Source organism: Phodopus roborovskii, unplaced genomic scaffold, assembly GCF_943737965.1.
Source record: "Phodopus roborovskii unplaced genomic scaffold, PHOROB, whole genome shotgun sequence".
Classification (NCBI taxonomy): Eukaryota; Metazoa; Chordata; class Mammalia; order Rodentia; family Cricetidae; genus Phodopus; species Phodopus roborovskii.
Window position 1 is genome coordinate 3,650,001 of NW_026126639.1, and position 18,464 is coordinate 3,668,464.

An 18,464-nucleotide genomic window follows, 5' to 3' on the forward strand; every position below is an offset into this window, starting at 1 on the left:
GAGGAGATTGGTGCAAACCGTGTTACTCTGGTTAACGCACCATTTGTTTTCTGGGCTAGTTACAAAAGGTCGTTCATGCTTCCTGGCAAGTGTTGAAAACAGTTTGCATTGAGGATCTAACTTAAAGGAACAATGTGAAAGCCCTCCAGCCTCTCATGACCTTTGGATGGCCACCCAGATGTCCACATCTCTTAAGGAAGACAGCAGTGATGTCTACACGCACATGCTCTGCAATTACCAGCAGCTTCTCCTTCGTGACTCTGGTAGGGACACGGGAATCCTCTCTTCCTGGAGCCCACGTGGGTACATTCAACTCTCAGAGTTGCATATAAGACTGAAGGACAGGGTTCCATAGCTGTCCCTGTGGAGTGAGAAGGCGCTTTCCAGACATTGGCAGGTGGGAAAGTGTGTCGGGCTGGGGTGGGCGTGGGGTCTGCTTCCATCCTTCTCAGTGTGTAGAGTGACTCCCTTGGAAGGAAGGGTTATGGGAGCAACACAACATCGCATGTCTAGGAGACCTGGGGCTTCCAGGACTCCATTGCCAAGGCTTTAGAACCTGTCCAGGGAGCAGACGCTCACCAGCCAAGCTGCCTGGAGAAGGTTCTCAGGCCTGGAGATCATCTCCAGCCCTTACAGAGAGAGGGGCAGGGCTGTCCTTACCCATGTGGGGATGAGTTTCTCAATAAGGCAGCTGGCTATGAGTCATCCCTGCTCCCTGTAAGACATCCATCACAATACTCTTGTTAATAATTCCAGTAATAACTCACTGGTTCAAAGTTGGACTTTGGTGCCATTGTTACTTCAGTCTGTTGTAGGCTCCCTATCTGGGTGGGTAGAAGGGTATGTAGCCTCTCTCCCCAGGAGTCTCGCCACAATACTGGGCCAGGGTGGGCCTGTGGGAGGCTGCTCAGTGATGGCTGGAGGCTTAGCTGTGGAAGAATGAGCTTTAAAGGAAGGAGAATAAAGAGGAAGGAAGACTCCACATGTAATTAAAGTTCCTGGCCATTTCACTTGACAGAAAACCTGCCTATTTCCAACTAGCTGGGAGTGTGTAGGAATTCCAACCACCGGATAATGAAGTACAAATTGACAATCGTTGACTGAGATGTCTATCATCTTGGGAAAACTTCCTGACTAGGATTTGACTGTTTCCAGTTGATCTGTTCCTCATATTCCCAAGGACCAGGACACATCTTAAGAGCCAAGGGCTCTGTGACAGTGAGTTACGATTTGCCTTTCATGTTATCTTCCCTATCAGCTGGATTGAGTCATTCTTCAGACTTTGCTAACTGCACATTGGTGTTTCCGCCTAAGAAAAAGTTCACTCCCAAACACATCTAAAACATTTTCTAGTTTTCAATGTGGAATGCAAACACGTAGTTTTATGTTCCCTGAGCACTGCCCACACAGACACAAGACAGACATACTGCCGGTGAACTTCTTTTGGGCTTACGGGGCATCACACACATGGTACACTGCCTTCTGGTGTTGGGAGAAACCAGGGTGACACAGACACATACTGTGGCTGTATATAAGGGGCAACTTCTTCATCTGCGACTTCTTTTTCATGTGCTTTGCCCTATCAGCCAAGTTGTGTAGTAAGGAAAGTACTCATACCACTTAGCTGGGACTTGGATCGTTATCAAAACCTGGTGCAGAGTTCTTAAAGACAATAAGCCATGCTTGGAATTTTGGGTTGAAATTTCCCAATTTCCCAAAATTGCTCTTAAGATAGACACTGTGCATTCAAAGGAAGAGGATAAACCAGTTCTGTAGGACTTTTCACATCATTTTTCTTCTACTTACTGTAACATAAATTAGTCTGTTGCTTTTTCTTTTCTTTTTTTTTTAACATAGAATCTTTTGAAACAGGTATGAAGCCAGTATACCCAAATGTGGCTAAAACTCAGTCATTTTTTTCCACTTACAGAAGAGAATTCAATATAAAAAAACCAAAAAACAAAAAGCAATTGATTGCAAGCTCTGCTCATAGTTTTGCTTGGAATATACTCATGGAAATTCAGGCTTTGTTTGCTCCACACTTCGTATTTTTAAGTGGTGTTATGTGGGCAAGTTTACAGACCTTTGGAAAAGCCCAGAAACTATATAGATATCCAAAATGGGAATGGGGAAACGCTCTCATTTCCCTTTTACTATCTAGTGTCCAGACTTTACTAGAAACAGGGTACATTCATAGTGATTTGTGCCTATTTCAACTTAAACAGTAGGACCAAATTTTTAAAACACAGGGCTAAAAATAATATTCTTTCAAAGGGAACTTTCAGAAGTAACAAGATACCAAAAGAGCTGCCACAATCAAATTATTAAGAGGTAAGAATAGCTGGATTTCATTCTTTTCATCCTAAAGCCACTCATCAATCAGATCAATCAACCCAACTTGAGCGTAGCCCATCCCCTTCCGGGCCCTGATTGCTCCCTGGGTGAGGCCCACTCCCACTGGTTGGGATGAAGCACTGGACACTGTGGAAATCACTAGTGATTGATTCTCTTGGCTGGTTTTGTGACTGACAGTTGTGGCAGAACAGCTGTATCACAGCACTGAGTTAACTTGAGTCCTTGCAAGGAGATTCTCCCAGTGGCTAAAACACACTTTCTGAGAAGGGCTGAAGCACACTCCCCTCAGGAGCCTGTGCCATGAGTTTGTACCTCTCTTATTCCAACCAACAGGGCAGCCTTCAGGCTCCCATACATGTTGCAAAGCACCGTGAAGTTGAGTCACAAGCCTGCATGTTTGGTTAGGAACAAAAATCCCATGTAATAAAAAAAAGAAATAATAATAATAAATTACAAGCTTTGGGAATAGAACTCTTGATGCTTAGAAGTCTGAGTCTTTTACACCTCTAGGGTACCTCTTGCCTTATCCTTCAATCCCTGAGATCTCCAACACAAATTCCAGAGTTTGATTAGAGTCAAACTTTTCAAAATAGACCCTCACAGAAATCCTGTAATACCACCACCGACTGGCATGTTTAACTGAAGCTTGAATGCTTCCTTATGACCAAGTACCTGATAAGGAACAGCTTATGAGAGGGTGGTTTTCTTGGCTCACAGGCCAGAGAGATCAACTCTATCCAGAACGGTGATAGGAGTGTGAGCTGCTTGGTCTAACTGCACCCCAGTCAGGAATGCCGGTTCTCCGCTCTCTTCCTCCTTTTCCTTCAGTTTCCAGTCTCCACCCAAGAGGGAGAGGGACAGAAGCATTTAATGTGGCTCTTTCATCTGCAGTGAAACCTTTCTGGAAACATCCAGAGATGTGCTTCCATCAGTGAGTCTGATGGCCTGGTGATGAGGTTAGCCAATGTGCTCAAGCAGCAGAGCTTGTAGGAAAGCTAGGACGACTAGAGCCCAGGGAAAGGATGTGGAGTGAGGTCTCTGCAGAAACCCTGACATCTCAGGCCAACAAAACAGTCAAGCCTAAGCCACGCGTGATCCCCAAAGTCACCTTTCTGTCGCTGTGCTGAACACCATGACCAAAAGCAACGTGGAGAGGAAAGGATTTATTTCATCTTCAAGTGACACTCCTTCCATGAGAAAGGTCAGAGGAGGAAAATCAAGGCAGGGACTGAAGCAGAGCTCGTAGAGGAATGCTGCTTCCTGGCTTACTCCTCATGGGTTACCTCCACATGCATCAGAAAGCCAGGAAATGCCCGCAGACGCTGCCTGCCGGCAACTTGATGGGCCGGAGGGTTTTCTCCACGGAGGTTCCCTCCTCTCAGATGACTCTAACTTGTGTCAAATTCACTAACTAAGTAAATAAAACCAACTAGCACATCCTTCTTTCTCCTGACGCAAAAACAAAGCCGTTCCATTTATTAGTGGCGAGATTTGCTGTTTCACACACCTAACAGGGGTTTTTTTTGTTGTTGCTGCTGCTGTTTTGAGGTAAACTTGAGCTAGCAAGTCAAGCCATGTTTCAGATGCCCTCACCAAATTCAGAATACAAGCTTCCTGCTCCATTTAATTGCCTTTGAGTCAAAGAAGTATACACAGCTTTGGTTAAAGAGACATGTGCAAGCAGGTAGACATGTCTCTCCAAGGTTTTGTCTTCACAAAATCCTTAACCTTACTACAGTCACTCAAACAGAAACAAGAAGGCAGATGCTGTGGCCTTCCCTGCTTATGAACCCATATGTTTTAGGCTGGGTTAAAAGGGCTCCATGTCTCAGCCCAAGCATAATGAGAAATATATAACTACCTCAAAGTCAGGCTGTTCTACTTGTCCTCAATCCCCAAGACTAAAAAGCCTCACCTTTTTGTGAAGCACAGAAAACAACTATTTCTCCCCAATGGAAATACTTGGCCTAAATTAATGCCAATGCCATACTTCCCCGACTTCAGAAGAACAGTAAAACTAGGTCACTGCAAAAAGGGAAAGGTGAGTCCTAAAGCATAAAACACAAGGCCAATAATGATCCCCAAATGACAAGACATAATCGCTTCATAAGCTTGGATAAAGTTACTTTGAAAAGTTAATGGCTCAATCTCGTCAAGTAGGAGTAGAAATGGGCGCTCGCGATAATGAACACTTAAGGCCAGCCCATTGTGCGTGAGTGAGTGGAGCTAAACACTTTCAAGGCGCCCAAGTCCTTTGCCGTCTACAAGTGATGTGTGCACATTTTGTTCTTGATACTTGTGATGAAAATTGATGTTTTCAGAAAGAACGGGCCTCTCGATCACTTAGATTCAGTACTATGTACAATGTCTCCTGTGCTTAGGCTTACGATGTAGCATTTTATGTATACATTACAAGGTTCTGAGAAAAAAAACAAAAAGAATTGACATATATAAATGCCTCCGATAATTTTTACCTCTCGTCTTCAGTAAATATTTTAATAACATTTTTATTTATTCTCTGAACACTTCATACATGTAGACAATGTGTCTTGACCATAGTTAGCCTGCTTACTTACTTCCCTCCCACTAACTCCCCAGGACTCCTCCAACATAATATCTCGCTCACAGCTCCATGCCCTATTGTTTTATAACCCATTCAGTCAAATTAATATTGCCTGTGTGTATATGGGTGTAGGGCCATCACCTGCCAGGGCATGAGAAAGGTACAAGTGGCCACCATCCCCTGAAGAAGAGTGAGTCACTATCACCTGCCAATGACTCCTCGGCTGAGGGGAAACCTTACAGGACAGCCCCCACCTTCAATAATAGGATTTAAATCAGCTTGATCTTGCATGCGTCTTGAGCAGCTAAACAGAATAGTTGTCAGTGCATGTGTGCAAAAGCCATAAAATCTTCAGGCGAGTGGGTGGACACCCAGGCTCATTAAACATTTTAATTGCCATGAGCACACCTGATAATGTATCACGGCCTTTTAAAACATGGGATTCCTTGATCATCCTTTGAAACTGGTTTACTAGACAGACTTAGACTTTGATGAGGTCAAGAAGGGATATTCTTTCCACACCGTGGGCCTTATTTGTGGGTGAGGCAGGGATTCTCTGATAACTCTCTTGCAATGGGCAAACTGGAAGTCTCTGGTTAAAAGTCAATGTCAGATGTCTTCAACTCGGTCAGTGGCAACAAGGAAAGTCTAGAAAACGATCGCAGACAAGAACAGCCTAAGAAATAGGACATTAAATGAAACATGAGATTCTAGAGCAGAAAGAGACAGAAGGAAAAAAAAAACCTAAGGGAAGAGCACAGCATGGAATTCAATTGAGATGAATGAATTAGCAATGGTTTGTTAATCATGAAGAAGTTAACCAACCACACCACCGTAAAGATGTCAGTTACCAGGGCCGCTGGATATGCAATGTGGGAAACTCCACGTCAAGGTTACTCTGCGAAATAAAAAGCTAGCTTTGAAAAGCTACCATCAGTAACAAGGCAATGCCAGTAACAAGTGGAAACCCTTGTGTTTATTGGTAACTTCCTCTTCTATGATGTGACTTTTCAGAAATGACGGTATCCAACCTGCCAGGCAAGGGGTACTCTGGAGCAATACTGGCATGACTACTATGGGGGTAATCATAGCAGTTTCTATGGGGGTAACAACTGGTTTTTTTAAAGTTAGTTATTATGTATATGGTGTTCTATCTGCATGTACACCTGCGCCCAAGAAGAGGGCACCAGATCCCATTACAGATGGTTGTGAGCCACCATGTGGTTGCTGTGAATTGAACTCAGGACCTCTGGAAGAGCAGCCAGTGCTCTTAAACTCTGAGCCATCTCCCCAGCACCCCCAAACTGATTTCTTATCGGATCTGAGACCTGATTCATGGAAGGGTGTTCATGCCTAGTAAAGTGGATCAGGTCCACTGAGGAGGTCACAAGCACAAAGGCAAACCTACTACTTTTATTTCACCAAATGAACATGCTATCACACTCTGACTACTAGTTATTTATGCTTACATCCACAGAGTGCTGTCCTCAGCCTAGATCAAAGGAACTCATCTTTACAGAGAACCTTAGCTTATACAGACACACATGGATGATCAAGGTACTGATTAAAAAAAGTGACTGTTAGCTGTTCAGTCTTAAACAGGACGCCAATATCATCCCAAGGCTCATGAAACACCACAGAGGAACGGACACAATGTAGGAGCTAGGCGATGAGAGAGAGGACTGTGAAATGCCATCTCACAGCGTCACATGGCCATGGTACTCTTGAACTCACAACAGTTGTACTTGTCTTTATAGGACACAAAACCAAACCAGTAAACATCCAGTCACAGGTGTGGAGTTGCCCATGGTGTCAATCCTGCCTAGGGCTACTGAGGGAGAAGAGTCTTGTGGACTGCAGTCTCGAGTGAGTCACTGTCTGAGTAGACACGCGCATGCCCAGTAGAGCATCCCTGCTTAAACCCACAGGTCACAAAGCAAAGCTCACAAAACAAAAGGACATGGAATTGGGGAATTGATGGGAATGAGGGTAAGAGAGGAATGGGTGTGACGAAAATGCATTAAGTACATGTGGAAAATTGTCAAAGAAGACATCAATAATTTTAGAAAGGAAATAGTATCTACCGCTATCCCCTACCCATGATGATGGTAACTTCAGGCTTCTCAGCCTTACAGTAGGAAAAACAGCCAGACCTATAGAACAGGCCTACTGTCCCAATTATTCAGGGTGCTGAGAAAGAGCCAAACAAATCCCATGGGTTCAAGACTAGCCTGAGCAAATGAGTGACCCTCATCTCAAAGTAAAAAGTATGAAGACCCAGGGTGTAACTCAGAAATGAAGCACTTATCTAGCATGTGCACAGACCAGGGCTCCTTCTCTACTGCTGGGAGGAGACAAGAAAGAGGAAGAATGATTGCACAAATCACAGTGGAGCTTACTTAGAACACATAAGAAACTAGGTAGAGAGACACCTCCCAACTCACCCCCCATAATATGAGGACAAGACTAGGAAAATGGAAAAGGGTAGATAGTACCACACACACACACACACACACACACACACACACACACACACCTATACACTCCCACATACTCACACCAACACACCTATACACTCACACCCCATACCTGCACACATACCCACACTTACACCCACACCTACAGACCCACACATACATTCACACATGTACATACAAACCTTGTTCTGTACTGCATATAAGAATACCTCAGGCATGATCCCTATTGGATTTACTGCCCCTAAGTTGCACCTGGCAAGACAAGACACTGGAATGTTATCTAATCTAGGTCAGCCAGCCAGAAGGACAGCAAATGACACCCTTGAACATTTCAAAGAATTTCCCATGTACGACCTCAGGTTACCTCCATGGCGAGAACATGCAACAGAGACCATGGGTTATGATTAGCATAGTTTACGAGGAAAACTGAGGCCTAAGGAAGTTATAAAATATATCTAAAGCCATGATACATGGAGGAGTCTCCATCATGAGTGAGGCTCCAGCTCTCTGGGTATCACTTCAACTCTCCATGGAAATAAGACGCTTTCCAGAAAAGAACTGTAATAAGGTATGGTGGCACACACCTGTAATCCCAGTACTTGGCTAACAGAGGCAGAGGATCAGAAGTTCGAGATCAGCCTCAACTATATGAGCCCCTTTCTGTCTGAAAAAAAAAAAAGAAAGGAATTACATACTCCCCTTAGTGTATAGCATCCTAAGGGTTAATGTAGCAGAAATCTGTGGCAATGCAGATGTATTACGCCACCAACTCTATTGGCATAAAGAAAAATCTCCAAAGGTATATACACATGTGGTCCCCTATAAGTGTGTGTATGTTCATATACATGTACATACACAATCTCAGCATCATCAGTGTAGGGTTTGCCAGTTTATATTCTACAAGTTTTAAGTCATTAGGGCTGGGGGTGTAGCTTGCTGGTAGAGCCCTTGGTTAGCACTTACCAGGCCATGGGATTGATCTCCCGCACCACAAAACAATGTTATTGTACTCTTGGACTCCGTGACAGCACTGTGAGTTAGGGTCTCACTTCTTCCTACAGCTACTGTGAATTAAAGTTCACGGTGTCAGTGAACCACCACCTTCCGGAAGCCACCTTGCTATCGCCTAGCACTGACTAAAGAGCGGTAACTCTAACTGTCGTTCAATTTGCAGCCTCTTCTGTGATGTATAAAGGTATTTCCTGTGGGCACACCCAAAGGTAAACCATGACCCATCCTATGGCAACAGCCCAGTCAGGGGAAGCTGTGCCTGAGGAAGAATCTTCAGACTTGAAGGTCAGACTGAGAGCCTGCAGGCTCCTCTGTCTCTTCCTTCACAAAGAACTACAAAGGAGCCAGAGAAGCACTTAAGGTATTAAACTTTCTCAGATAATGTAAGTTAAAAACGGTTCTTACATCCCCTCTATAGACATTCACAAGGTTCTTAAAAAAAAAAAAAATTGACTAACACCAAATCTAGATGCTGGCTGCTTCTCTTTGGAATGAGCAAGTTTTATTTTAGGATGGGTTCCACCACAATGACATTGAACGTTGACAAGAGGGTTCTGGTTTCAGGTCAGGGGTTGAATTTTTTAGTTTTGGAAAATGTCTCATGGCATGAACCATCTAAAATGCCCCATTTGTGAACAACCACTGAATTATGCCTTTGAAGAAGCAAATCAGGAGACACACAGGATGTGAACAAGGGTGTGGAAGGGAAGAGGATGCGTGCGGACCCTAATGGTGAGACCTCACGACCAGAGCATCCTAGAGCTCTCTGTAGCAAAAGACAAGCTTTGGATTTTGAAATTTTTTTAATTTTACTCTAAGTGTCATAAATTACTAGATGCATACACTATAGATGCTTACACTATACTTAGATGAATATGGGGGGGTGTGCCACCACTTCAAGATAATGAACTCAGTTAAATATGTCACAAGGATCCAAACCATTCAAAGGGAATGAAGAAGAATAGTCTAATCTGAAGACCCAAGTGAAAGATATTAGTCTCCAGGTTCCTTGGTGGGAGATAAAGGCCAGGGGTTTGTGGGTTATAACTTTGCTGAAAACTCATTTCCTAGTAACCCTGGAAGGGTGCAGGGGATGCACAAAGATGGCTAATGCTTGAATATCAAGTGTGTCCTCACAGTACACTCATATGTTTTGGAAAACACCAAGCCACGCTACCGATCTCTAGACATGTGTCTTGCCTCTGTCCTTTTTGGCTCCAACCACTTGGAAGACACAATGATTAGAGAAAGTGCAACTCACTCGAAATATCACTTTTAAATTTAAAATTTAAGTATGAAGTTAACACATTCTTCCCAAATTACCAAGCTTCATTATTGTGTCAGACCACGTGGAAATTCTAGATTTTTCTGGCTCTCTGGCTCAGGGCAAGCAAGCTGTGCAATTCCCAGGTAACTTATGTGATGCTACTTGGAGCAGCAATGAAGAAATTAAAGAAACAGACAAAAGGGCCAGAGGGAATCTTCTACTTGGCTGGTTAATGTGTCCAGGATTATTTAAGTGTTGGAAAGGAGCGATAAGCCACGCCTCCAGTTTGACTTCTACCACTTGTTCTCAATCACGTCTTTATATCTAAACCTCAGCATCTTCGTGAAAATAGAAGCAAAGAGCTTCCAAGGCCTTCCAGAGACCAAACTTCTAAACTGGACCTCAGCTAAAGCCCCCAGGCTGCATCTATTACTCTACACGTCTTTCATTATGATGGCATTTCTCCTACTGTCTCCTTCCCAAGGGATGAGAGCTCATTACCCACCCCCCACTACAGCGCTTCAGACATGGGGTACATCGGGACACCGAGCCGTCGGGGCCTTCATACAAGAGGACATTGTTGGAGATGACGCCATATCCGTGCTGGCCCTTACAAATAGTTCCGGGGGGGGGTGGCTGGACAACAAAGGGACATAGATCACACAAGCCATTACATATGAGCTGAAGGCATGCGAGGGTTCTTCATGAACGCAAGCTTATAGCGGAGTCAATCGTGAAAGAAAATTAATAAGATGTATTTGGATCGAAATTGTCTGCCAAATGACTATCACTCACTCTCTCCTCAATATTACTTACTGAATATGTATTTCTCAGCGTCCCTAAGTTTAAAAAAGAAAGAGCAGGTTTTGCTTGAGATGTTTAAAATAAAAACCAGGCTCCTCTGTGTCGTCTTACTATCGGTGTTATTCTGAAATACAAGGAGGGGATCAAAGAGAGCCAAGGACTGACATCACACGACTTCCGAGGATCCCAGGAAAGCCTTTGCAACAGCAGCCCTTGGGAAGCCACTGACTGCATTGAGGACAGGGACGGGGCCCTTGTAAGGCTCCATTCTTACTTTTCTGGAAGGATGGGACCAGTAAACGCTCTTGACACTCAATAGCATGGACCCTGCGCACATCACACTTTCTCCGGGTGAAAATAAAGGTTAAGAGAGACGGAATGATATTGCGATGGCCAAGCAAGGACATGACAGAGCCAGGGACCAAAGCTGGCCTGCTCTGCCTGGCTCCCACACGCACCTTCTCATTCACCAGGCCTCCACACACTCTGTCACGGACATCATAGACATGCCTACCACCAAGAGCAGCTGTGTCAGGCTGGCCACCGTCAAGGACAACAAGGTGTGTTGGCTGCTGTGTAGCATAGTTTGTTGCATGCTTAGCGTGCACACATCCCAGGGTTCAGGCCCCAGCACTACAGAAGCCCTGCATGACCAAACCTGCCTATCATCTCAGTGTTTGGAAGACAGAAGCAGAAAAGTCAGGAATGGAGGGCCACCCTCAGCTACATAGCAGGGAGCCTGAACAAAAGGAAGGAAGGAAGGAAGGAAGGAAGGAAGGAAGGAAGGGCATTATATAATCTCAATTTTGTGTCCTAGTAGAATTCCAAATTCTAAAATAATCCAAATAATCCATTTCAGAGCGCCCCCCCTCCATTCATAATTTGGCAAATCTTTGCCCCCTCCGCCTCTGCACTGTGGTGCTGGTTGACTTTTTAAAAGAGCTCTTGCCCTGTCCCTTACCAGGGACCATGCAAAGCATTGCAGTGACATAAAAGACATTCAAAGAATCGAATTCTTATAACCTTTTGCCTGACTCTGTTCCAAGATGTTGAAACCAACACCTCTAAGCTGGTTCACAAACCCTCTGTGACCTGACATGCCCGCTTCTCTGGGGGCAGCTCTCCTTACGGGGCTGGGCCCGGACTTAGCTTTTCTCTTCTCCATGGACCTCGTGGAGATACGTCTCTGGCCCCAGGGCCTTTGCTTGACTCTCTCCTCCCAGATCTGCGCACGGCCATCCCCTTACAGCCTGGTAGTACTTTCCAGAGAGATGCATCCAACTGCTTTATCCTTAGTCACTCATGTTGTCCTTTCCCTCATCCCAAGCATCATTTAATCCGAGCTCCATGTTCAAAGTGATGGGTTGGCTTCTTTCCAGTCCTTCTTTCTCAGAGGGCTACGATCACACTGCCTCTGTCCTCACTCTTATCACTGTCCTTCCAGAACCCTGAATGCTGAATAAATGCTTCAGGATGAAATGAGCTGTGGGCGTCAGAGAACGATGTTTTGTGTCTCCTTGGCAAAAGAAAGTGCCCCAAAGCCAACAGGATATGATACGGACTTTGAAAGTAATACAGAAATTCAGTCAAAATGGATGTTGCGGGCCCTTCATAAGAGGAAAGGAGGAAGCCCCCAAATTCCTCACTCCAAGGCAGGCTAGCACTGGAATGCCTGCAGTCAGATTTAAGGGAGCCAGACAAAGGATGCTAATGCTATCTCCAAGTTCTCCTGTGGGATAACACACACTCACTCGCTCACTCACATGTATACCCACCTACTCATACATACACATGCCCATGCATACACATGCATACTCACTCAGACACCCACCTAGTCATACACATGGTCATGCACACATATGTACTTATGCACAACTATACTCATGCACACTCACTCATACGCACGGCCATGCACACATATGCACTTATGTACAAACATACACATGCTCACTCTCTCATACATCCACCTACTCATACACACACACGGTCACGCACACACATACACACACAGGGCTGCCTCTTTGTTTTTCAAATACAAGTTTCCCAGGAGACACAAGAAGGGCAGTGTGTGAACTCAGTGTCGTTAAGTACTGGGACAGAAAGCACTAGGCTGTTCGGTATAAAGTTGAAAATAATGATGAAACCTGCTCCTCTCATATCTGTTCAAAAGCAAAGTAAACACAGATTTTCTTCTATCAAGCCACACGGAGTGACTCATCTCTTTGGAGACATGTCTCTGGCATTCCTTCCTCAGGCCTGGAATTCTTGGGGGAAATCAAGCAGATCAGTGGTTGGTGACAGGAGAGAAGTCGGAGCCTGAAATCCCAGATCCAGTTGAGCTATAGACTAGCTGCCTGACACCGGTCTCTGTGCAAAGCATTATTCCATGGCCTTCATGCAAAGCATAGCAATGTGGCCAGTGTTTAATAAATTAAGTAATCAGTGACCGAGGAGGAACACAGTTTCTTTCCCAGAATAATCATGTAACTGCATGGAAGTGAATATAACCCTTTAATGGTGTCATGAGTTATTCTGGAGTCATTTACTCAGTCCAACTGAGGACTGTGTGTGTGTGTGTGTGTGTGTGCCTGTGTGTGCATGCATGTGTATGTGGGCGTGTGTGTGCTTCCATGTGTGCGTGTGTGTATGCACGCATGTGGGCACACATGTGTGGCTGCTAGCATGTGTGCATGTGTGTGCCCCTGTGTGTACATGCATACAAGTGGGTGATGTGTGTACATGCATGTGCGTGTGTGTGCACGTGTGTGTGTGTGTGTGTGTGTGTGTTGGAAACAGTAGCTCTGTCCTTAAAAGTTCCCAGATAACAAAAACATTGGGGGTAGACTCTCTTCAAAAGACTTGAGGATGTAAACACATGGGAGTTTAAATTAACACTAGTATCAACTGTTTGAATTGAGGAGAAAAAAAACACACCCCAAAAGAGTTTTGTCGGAATAAAAAGAAAACAAACCCCAAGCACTGACAGCAGTATAAAAGCCATGCTCCCCCTTCCTTGCAACGGCTTTTCTATGAAGTTCATCTTGACACTCTATTACTTTCCCACACTAAAGAATATTGCCTTTCAGAACTCTCCGTTTCTCGGCCGGTTGTATTATTGTTCCTTCACCCATTGTTGGGAGTTCTTAGCGACCACCGTTCCAACACTGAATGCACAATCTTCACTTTCTCCCCAACAAAAAGACACTGGCATTTCACACCCTTTCCACTTTAAATTCATACCCTGTATTTAAAAAAAATAGAAAAGAAAGAAAGAAAGGATAATCAGAAAGACTCCAACATGCCAACAAGCAGGAAACAGAAAAGGCTGGTTATCTATTTACTAGACAAGAAACAACTGGAGATGGCCGTGAGGATCTCTGGCCAAGGCACCCTCCCCCGCCCTGGTCACAGGATGTGCTATGTACCAAAAGCTCAACAGTCCACTCTCGTTAGTCAGCACCGGGAGGGTGGGCCCACAGCAGCCCCTGACTGATAAGGCTTCTGTACACATTAGCCCATCTCTTTGATGAAAACAAGCAAGGCAGAGACTGCTCCATAATTTTACACTCATACATTAGGGAAGCAGATAAACGCTAACCAGGGCTTGCCACAAGAGGGGAAACTAATTTAATTAATTCATACACAGCACCTCATTAAGAGCAGTTTTCGCACTGAGGTTGTGATCTTGTTGAAACTGCATTATTTCCCACCATGATGCGCACTTGGTTGTCGGCGGTGAGTCTCCTGGAAACAGAGAGGATGGGCATATCTTCGTGCAGCAGGCGAGGGACAGGGAGCTGGCTCCCCACCTCCCAAACAGGCACCCACAGCACTCTTAGCCGGGAGCACCTTCTAACAGGCTGCACTGTGCCTTAGCTTTTGTTTATGTTAGTTGTGTGATTCCAAGAAGGAGTCAAAAAGTTAAAAGAAACGAGGTCTCGCTGGTAGGGAGGCATTCTTACTTGATAAGGCAAGTGGGAAGAAGGAAAACCACAGATTGCTCCTAAAAATGTTGAGATGCTTTCAAAGACTTCTAGACCATCTAGGGAGGGGACCCGAATGCAGGACCCGGATGCAGCCCCCTGAGCAGTTCACAGGCTTGGAAGAACATTCTGGCTCCCACAGGCCCCTGGGAACCAGGACTACAAATACAGCCTTTTGGCCAGACCCATATTCCTCTAAACACTCTGGGTGGTTCCTTTAATACTTCTTGCTCTTAAAAAGCACCCCATCATAGTTATTTTTCAGTAATTCATGGGGCAATAGTTTAGTGTCTAAATATTCCCACTGGTAAAGAGCTGCACCCAAGGGAAATCTTTGAGAAACTGGCTGACCTCAAGGATAGGACAGAGAAACCAGATGAGATGACCCTGAAATACCTGTCAGGGTCAGAAGGAAAGAATGGAGAGAGGAAGGACAGATCGCCAGAGGACAAAGGAAGCAAATCTGAAGAGACCCAGAGGTTAAAAATGAACAGTCTCATCAATGAAGAAAAACACTGTTAGCTCATCAGCCATATAATACAAGGACTCATAGGCTTAGTGACATTTATAGCATTCATGAAATGCATAGCATTTGTGTGATGTACAGAATTAATGCAATGTACAACGTAATGATGGGAATTGCTTGTTGCCTGTGTCTACCCATAAGGAAAGAAGGGGCAGAAGCTGCACTGGGTATCAGTAAACCTCTACTATCTCTATTACTTTACTGCAAGTCTACGGTCACGGTAAAGCAATTTCTGAAAGAAAGTGTAGGCTAAAAGGGACGCAATGTGAGGGAGGGACTCTACAGTGAGACAAACTCACACACACCAACCACAGTCTGAATGAAAGCATGAAGCCTATCAAGACTAATCAGAGTTTGCATTTCTCAGACTCACAACTCAGAGTTTCTTCCAGTCAAACAATTACAAAGAGAAAGCTACACTTCACCTTCTCTAACTCTGGGCTGTCCCCTCTCCACAGCTCTTAATATAATAACAGAATAATCAGTAACTACCCAAATCAACCTGGCCACTTACTTTATACACTTTTTTTCCTACAGAAATAATCTGATCAATCTCTTCTTACCCTGAAATAGCATCTACACCATGTCTTTAAATTAGGACACTACGCTCCAATGTGCTCAGTCTCACGAGCGTAAATGGTTTGTCTTCTCAGCGTGCACAACTGGCGGTAACTTCAGGGTCTCTTAAAATCATGTCTCCAAAACACAAGCAAGGACATTCAGAAGCCGTTTTTTAAACTGTAAGTCCCTCAGAAGACTGTGTTTAAGTGTATCTAATCTAGAGATTTTGAGCAAACAAGTAGTTGTTACCAAAACATGCAACTATAACTCCTTTAAACAAAGTCTAAAAGCTTCCAACATTCCACAAAAATACAAGTACACCAAAATTGAAAGCATGGGAACATTACTGTCAGAAATCTACCATGTTTTTCCAGTCTTGATGGCAAACCCCAAAATAGCTGATAACCACACAAACAAGCTCAGTTCAGAAACATGCGAAAGAACATCTTTCTTTTTGTTCCTGATGGGTAAAGTGTCAACATGAACTCTAGATTCTTGCCTTCCAGAAACTAGTCTGCCTTGGCATTTGTGTCTTACCTTCCAGGCTGGTTTGAAAGCCCAGCACTCTAAACCTGAAGTTAATCCAAACACGGCGCAACTGCGGCGTTTCCAACCACCCTGGCTGATCTCACCTTTTCTTCCAAGACAAGATGAAGTGTACTTATGGGGGTTGGGGGGGGACGAGCATCAGAACTATTTAAAGCACAAACCTCCCTACCCACAGTCTGCAAATGATGCTTGGAGAGGAGATGACCCAGATATAAGGTAGATGAAAACATGAGAATACTCATGCTGGACTCTGGGGACCACATGCTGGCCCCTGGCTGACTGGAAAAGCCAGAGCCTGGCCACAATGCTCTGCCTCTTGCTGGTTTGCTGCTGACTATTTAAAAAAAAATGGCTCCATATACCCAGTCCAGTGAACGCCCTAGGAGAGCTTACTATACTCAAGAGGACTTGAACTGAAAGCTAAGCTGTCGGTGTGGGAAGCCCTTGCATCCCATCTGGAATGAAGAAAGAAGCAAATGAAACAGAAGACAGACTGGAAGTTTCTCAGAGGAAAGCACTCAAAGTAAGAGAACAGATGTGATGGAAATGAAAATAACAAGATGGTTCTTTGAAGAAATGAAAGAAAGTGGAACTTCTTTTGAATATGTCCATATTTAGCTGTAAGGTAGACAGACCTCGTCATAAAAACCTGTAAACATGCTCAGAGAACACAGGTGCTTAAAGACAAAAGCAGAATCCAGTCTCACACCACTACACAGCTAACTTGGTCTACACCTGAGGCAGCCAAGTAGATAGAAGACAATCAGTCCACAGCGGCTCAACCCCATGCACCTAAAGAACTTGTTAAGCAAAACACAACCCTAACATGTCATACATGTCATGCTTGCTTTCAGATTCTACCTCACCCCAATCTACCAAGTCACAGGCTAAAAAGTCGGGTGTGTGTGTGTGTGTGTGTGTGTGTGTGTGTGTTTCAAACATTACGCTGCATTCATAAACACATCCTATTCTCTCCTCTTCTCTTTGCCCAGGACATATGAAGTACATTGACTTCTCTTAGTGCTAAGACATCCATGCATATTAGTTCACCAAGTCTGCTGAAGAACCCTGGGAGGTGAGCTCTTGTATAATACCCATCTTATACATGAGGAAGTTGGTCACCAATCACCCAAAATAAGTGGCCGGCTTTTGCTTGAACTTGGGAAAGTAGGGGTCCCTTCTGGTCATCTTAAACCTTTATTGTGTTTGGGAGATTTCTAGATAGTCTCATTTGGAGTGGATGGATGAACACATATGTACTTAATTCAACATGAATGTAAACCTCTCCCTGTCTTCCCCACTGCCTTCTCTTCCACAGAATCCCTCACTGCAGTCCCCAGATGGCTCAGCCACAACACTCCCAACTCATTCTAAGTAGTGGCCCTGGCCATGTCTCCCCATCCCCCATCCCACTCCAAGAGGACAGTGTTCTAGCCCCTCTATTGCCTGGATTCTGAGTCAGTGTGGTGGCTTTCTTACCTATCCTGGTTAAGCTTTCATGGATAGATGAAGGAAGTACAGGTTACAAGGAAAAATGGGCATGACTTGTCACTAAAGAGTTGGGGTATCACTTGAAATAGCTCCATTCAAGGAACAACCACATGAAACCTGATTTCTAAGTGTGTGGCTTGTTTTGTGTGCAAATGAATGAAGAGGTGTAAAGTTTAGGTTTGTTATGACTGTACTTGAGTATCTCTGGTTCAGGCAATGAGCAAAAGTCACAAATGATCAGAGTATATTCTGGCATATCTGAAAAGCTGATCATATTTTACAACAGGGAGATGTCTTCAAAATTCCATACAGGCAGAAAAGCGTTTTCTTCCAGTGCTGGCTGTGAAGACTAAAGGCATTCTTCTGGTTAATGGGCACTTTAAGACTACAATGAGAGAGAGAGAGGATAGATAAATGATAGACAGATCAATAGATGATATAGATAGATGATAGATAGATAGATAGATAATGAAGATAATGATAGATAATAGACAGATAGATGATAGATAGATGATGGATGATAAATAGACAGATAGATGATAGATGATAGATAGATAGATAGATAGGTAGGTAGGTAGGTAGATAGATAGATAGATAGATAGATAGATAGATAGATAGATAGATAGATAGATAATAGAGATAGACAGATAGATGACAGACAGACAGAGAGACAGACCGATTTTCCACCAAACAGTCCAGCGGAGATCATAAATACTGTTTTGAGGAATCCTTAAGTTCCAAAGCTGTGTCTTCACTTTTACTCTACTGTGAGACATGGCACCGCAGAAGCATACACAGAAGGAAAGCACTTCACAGGTCATGTGTTGAGCACATGCATCCAGACCTCTCAAGTCACATGTTGACCGTGTTTCTAACT